This window comes from Eupeodes corollae, chromosome 3, assembly GCF_945859685.1.
Source record: "Eupeodes corollae chromosome 3, idEupCoro1.1, whole genome shotgun sequence".
NCBI classification, from domain to species: Eukaryota; Metazoa; Arthropoda; class Insecta; order Diptera; family Syrphidae; genus Eupeodes; species Eupeodes corollae.
Window position 1 is genome coordinate 76,154,442 of NC_079149.1, and position 6,234 is coordinate 76,160,675.

A 6,234-nucleotide genomic window follows, 5' to 3' on the forward strand; every position below is an offset into this window, starting at 1 on the left:
CTTAAACAAATTATTTCGTTTTGGACATATCTATATAAAAATAGCGAGTTTTATCAAGCTTTAATCTTTTTTCTAATTTTTAGCCTAGGACTTCTCGTTCCTCTCGTGCAAGAGGAATAAACAGATAAAACTAAATACTGTTCGACCCTTTTTAAGTTTATGTGCGAGTTATGGCTGAAATAGATGTGCATCTTCTTAAAACAATAAACCATAAAGATTTTTAATTAAATTAAAAGATTTTCGTCTTTTTAATTTTTGTAAGGAATAATTTTGAAGAAAAAAGTAGGATCTCAATCTTAAAAGGATAAAGTTAGATATTTTGTTCGGATACCTTGTTTTAGATATTTTCAAATAGATTATAGCAAGGTTTTATTTGGAACACACCTTTGTTCACAGTGTAGGCTCTCTGGTATACACACTGTTGATTTTGTCTTTGCTTGCCAAGGTCATGTCATTTTTGTCGAATTAATGTTTTTTTTTATATAATTTGTACCTACTCATTCGCCGAATCATTGTTGCAAGTATCCGCTCAGTCGGTACACTTAGGTAAATCAAACTTTTTGTTTATGTTATATAACGGGAAAGAACTTTAAAAACAATTAATTTATTTACATCAATTGCCCTAGTTTCAAATATATTGCAGACTTACGAGCAGAGTTACGAGAATCAGCTCTATACGAACAAAGTATTTTTGTCAATTTCTTTCTTGAAATACAAAAGATTTAGCACTTTGCTATGGAATTTTTAATTTGATAAAATTATAAAAATTCAAAATAAAATCTTTTATTTCCTTTATGAATTAAACCTATCGACTTTAATTTCTTCCTGCATTCAAGGTGGTGTTTAATCATTTTTCGTTGCGAAGTTATAACTTATTTTACGCCAACCTATTGATTTCTCTCAATGTGAAGTGTTTTTTTTATTAACTTCCCATAGGAAGTTATTTTTTAATTTTTTTCGTTGTCCTTTTCATTCTTGCTTCATTTTTACTAAACGTGGTTTTAATAAAATTTTAAAGTTTAAATTTATTAGGAAAACATTTCTAATTTTGTCTAAATTTGTAAAGTTCGTAGTGCTTTCTAACGTTCTTTCAAATAAACATTGCTAGTATATTTATGATATTTTCATAACTCAAGTAAGCCGTGTTTTTGATAATTATTTGCGAAAATGATAACATTCAAAGACAATTTTTGTGAAAACTTGAAACCACTTAAAAGTAAGAATCAAAAAATGTCTTTGATACATTTCTTTTACAATTTTTCCAGTCACTAACATCTAAATATTTTAGATTTAATGATTTGATATATTTGAGAATGCAATTGCTTATATTATATTCAGGGCGTATGCTTTGTTCATTTAACCTTCTAACTAAATCAATTTCTTAACCAAAAATAAATATATTAAATTATTTACTTAAGGATCAAAAGCATAAATCTCTATTTCATATCATAAAGTTTATTGAATCAATGTTTTACTCTGTAAGCTTAAACAAAGTAATTATTCTTAAATTTATTAGAAGTGTACATATACATTTAAAATCTGACAATTAATGGGAACAAAATAAAAACAAAATGTTATATTTTTATCAATGTTGTAAAATTATTCAAAAAAACTTTATAATAGAGCATATCTTTGGTTTGATTGTAATCTTAAGGATATTAAAATGCAAAAACAAGTAGGGCTTCAATTTTTGTTTGTATGCAGTAAGACTGCTTCGCGAAAATTTGAATGGCTGCAAATTTTCAATGCGTTGTTGGGTCAGCTGAATAACTTAATATATGTCAAAACCTTTTTAAACCATTTAAAATAAATTAAATAAGTTAGAAAAATGTTTTATTTTACACCAGAGAACATATTTTTGGAAATAAATAGGTACATACAAACAAATAAATAAACACTTCCTCACATTTTACAAATATCAACATTTAATTAACAGGTTTTTTAAAAATAATATATATTATAAAAAAATTATTTTGTCCATACTTGTTTGTTCTGCTCATTTTACATTTTTCTAATTATCTAAATGTAGTAAGCAAATAAAATTACTTGTTCTTGCATCAAAAAAAAATGTTGAAAGCTTGTATTGTAACTTTTAAAAAATTCTTCTTACAGTGGATTTTTGTATTAAGGCAATAAACACAGTATTTTAAGTATATACAAACAAAAATTTAATAATAGTGCAGCAGAAAATGAGCTTTCTTAAATCATATAAATATATATTAAGTAATACAGAATAATTGTATCTGTATAAAAATTGTAAAATAAAACAGAAAACACAATATTCTGCATAAATTATATAGGCCTAACATTACCATAAAAAAGGATAATTGTATAAATTTTACATTTAATATATATACAACAATAATCAACTGAACAAATTTGTAAAGGTATAAAGTTTTTGCTTAAACAAAAATAGAACATTACTCGCTTAGATGTTTGTTTCTTACGAGAATTGCAAACTCAATCAAGAAACCAAAATATTTACAAATATTAAAAAAAAATACTATATCCACAAGCTTTTGTTTTAAGAAAATTTTGCAAAATAATTAATGAAGCAATAATACATTTTTAAAAATTAAATCTAGACCCTCTTTAAAAAATAAATATTCGTTACACAAAGGCGTTGTACAGGGTATTAAAATTACTTGAAATATACTTTAATTTATGTGGTAATTACGACACATTTTTAAAGTACATATTACAAATTTTTAGTTAACGTGTTTACAGTCAAAATCTTAAATCGGAAAACTTCCGTAGTTATTGTGAGTTAAGACAATAACAATATTAAAAAACAACTTTTTTCAAACATAATATTCAAAGAAATATATGTAAATTACACAGAAAAAAAATTAATTAAAAAATATTACCCAACAATACATAAACAACATTAAACACATCTATTCTATCTAATTAAAAAATTAAATTACTATTAAAACTTATTAAAGCTGGTATGGGGTCAAAGACTAAACACAATTATAACTAAACATTTCCAGTAAAAATAAGGAGATGAAACTAGGATCATAATATGTATATTTACCACAGGATTTTGTGCTTAGAAACACTTTATTGTAAAATTAACTTTTTATATTTTAAAACTACTCGTATGTATATTTATGTCTATTTATCTACAACAGTGTTGTCTTATTGTTAATAAGACAAAATTTTACAAACTAATGTGACCAAACCACTCTTTGCATTTATTCTAATCATAATCCAAAACCTTATTTATTATATTAGCTTAAAAGATCGTTTTAGCCAATGGTTGTATGTATGAAAGTAAATACATACAGGTATATGTATTTGGCTGGAGACAAATTCGTACTATTTTGAATTATACAAACCTCAACCTTACGCAACAATTTATATTAACCGTGTTCTGGTAGCCTAAAAACGTATCCTTATCCTCTAACTCCCAAATTATTGAGTTTCTTCAAAACTTAAAAGGTTCGAATTTTTAATTTTTTTTTGACAAATTTGATTACAATGTACAATGTGCATACATAAAATCAAAATATTATTATTAGTATTTTACATAGTCAAATTTGTAAACAAAACTATATTTATCGTATAACTAGTATAGTTTTGAGAAAACTCAATAACTTGGGTGTTACAGAATAAGTGGCCATAATTTAGCTATCGTCAGCTCTTAGCGTTTCGATGTGAACTTTTATTATTTGGAAAAGTGAAAAATTTAGCAGGTAATTAAAAAAAATTATAATTAAATAAACACAAACATTTATTGAATTTTTTGTTTATGCAAATTTTTTAGCAAGAAATCAATGACCACCTTGGTAAAGTTTGAAGCGTATTGTTTGGTTTGCGTAAACAACGTGTGCTATGCACGTATGAAGGTGCATACCTTGTTTTTCCTTCCATTAATAATTTGAAATATTACATAGAACTTTAAATGTATGTATGTAATGAAAAATAAAATAAATTAAAAAAAAAATAATATGAGCATTATAGTCAAAATGTATGAACTCAAATTTATGAATATATTCAGGCAATTTAGGAAAAAAAATCTACACATATTATATTATATCCAATAATTTAAAAGTTTTCTACATGTGTATAGTAAGTTAAAGATATATAAACACAGGGAAACATTAATGAAACAAAAGTCGTTTGTATTTAAATGTTAAAAGTTAAAAATTAAAAGTTAAGGTTAAGAAAATATTACTTAAGTTTATAAAAAAATAATAGAGTTACTTGATATGATATTTTAAATACCTATACAATTAAAATTGTTAAACAATATGAAGTTAAATTAAATAAATAAAACTGTTGTTGGTGAAACGAGCTACAAACAATTGGGATTGTTTTATTTTTGTGTGTTGATTCCTAAAAGTCTGAGAATGTTTATAAAGTGGAGTTTTGAAGGTAATATATTGCTAGTATGTTCGGATATTATGTTATTATTTTATACTGAAGAAAATGTTTCCATTATTTTGATTTTTGGTTTTCAAATTAAAATTTAAATTGTTCATTATTTCTGCATGAATCATTAAGGAGATTAAATTAGTTTTGCATTTTAGAGTTTACTTTTTTTAAAACACTTAAAAAATACCTTTTTACAATTCAAATAAATACAAATTTCAAAATGAGTATTGCGTTTTTCTTAAAGTTGTTCAATTCTGCTGAAATATTGGATATCTAGAGGTCTTAAGAGTTGGAACAACATTCATAACAATTTAAACAATAAAAATCATATTATCTGAAAAAGGGGACTAGTTAAAACTGTTTTTTTTTTACTAAACAACCATTTTCAAATGGTTCAAAAATATTAAAACAATGCGAAATAAACAAAACTTCACAAAATCATTAAAAAAGGGACTAAATCCACTCACTTAAATCAGATCGTTTGACAAGATTGATTTTATTATTATTGATTATTAACTGATTTTATTAGTAATACTCTTAATCGACAGTGTAAAAATGCAAAGGATACTTTGAAATACTTTTGAAGATTTTGGTAATGTGAGGAAAATTGACCTCATTAAGAAGTTTTGTTCCACTTAATTGAACGATTTTCAAATTGCAAGCTTAATTATGTTGATAAACAATGGATTGAAACTTATTGATATACATTTTACATTTCAATTTTGTAAATAATTAATGACCTACATATTTAAGAGTAGGGGTCAGAACTGACAGACAGATGGACGGGATCGGGGCACCCACTTTTTTCGGCTTCTCTACCATCGTAATGTCCTGTTTGATTGTAATCTTGAGCTTAAAATTGTTTGTGGAATAATAGACTTTGTATTAAATAAACCGGCTAATACACTTTCTCGTAAGTATAACTCAATGGTTTTGTGTAAAAGGAAGATGTGTAAGTTTGGTTTTTAATCTCGTCATAAAATTCTAAATCGGTAAGATTTCGTTCTTAAGTAAATTGGTCAAAAATGATATTCCCCTCATACATACTCCAATGTTTATGTGCCGTTATTCTTGGCGCTAGCACTGCATTTATGCATACACCCCAACAGTTTGAAATCCACAGAAAACTATAGTTTTGGTAAATTTAAATTGTATCATTTCTGAGAAATAGGGCTATCAAAAAATTCAAACTTAATTTCACTATTTTCAAATATATGGGTTATGTCATATTTTTTATTTTGTGTTCGCATGTGAATTTTTTCAGAAACTAAACATAAATATTCAATCAGATTTTAGATTATAGAATGGACGTTTGTCTTTCAAAACCGTACATATAGTAAGTAATGTTTTATGCATGTCACTTCACAAAAAGTTCTTTTTTTACTGCTCATCTCAGTTGAACAACTTGGCAATAAAATACCGAAATAAAAGTACCAAGTACATATTCACATTTTTGTTGCGACACACATAGCACATTAGTTAGCCAAATAAGATAGTAAATAATGAATACCTATAGATAGATGGTCCAGAGAGATAAAGGCTTACTTCCACTAAAAACTATTTCAATACAAATGATGAGAAATGATTTCGAATCCACATTTCACACCCACAGGACAGCGCAGTAAAGGAAGAACACGGATCAGGTTACGCGCACAAGTGGAAAGTGACCTCACCCAACTTGAAGCCCGAAACTGGAGACATCTAGCTAGGGACGGAGTTTATGGAGAAGTTTGTTGGGTTCTAGTTCACACAGGACTGTAGCGCCACCTTAAGTAAGTAAGTAAGATAAAAATGATGCACTATAACACTGAAATGAAATAAATAAATTAGGTGGCGCAACAGTCCGTAGAGAAC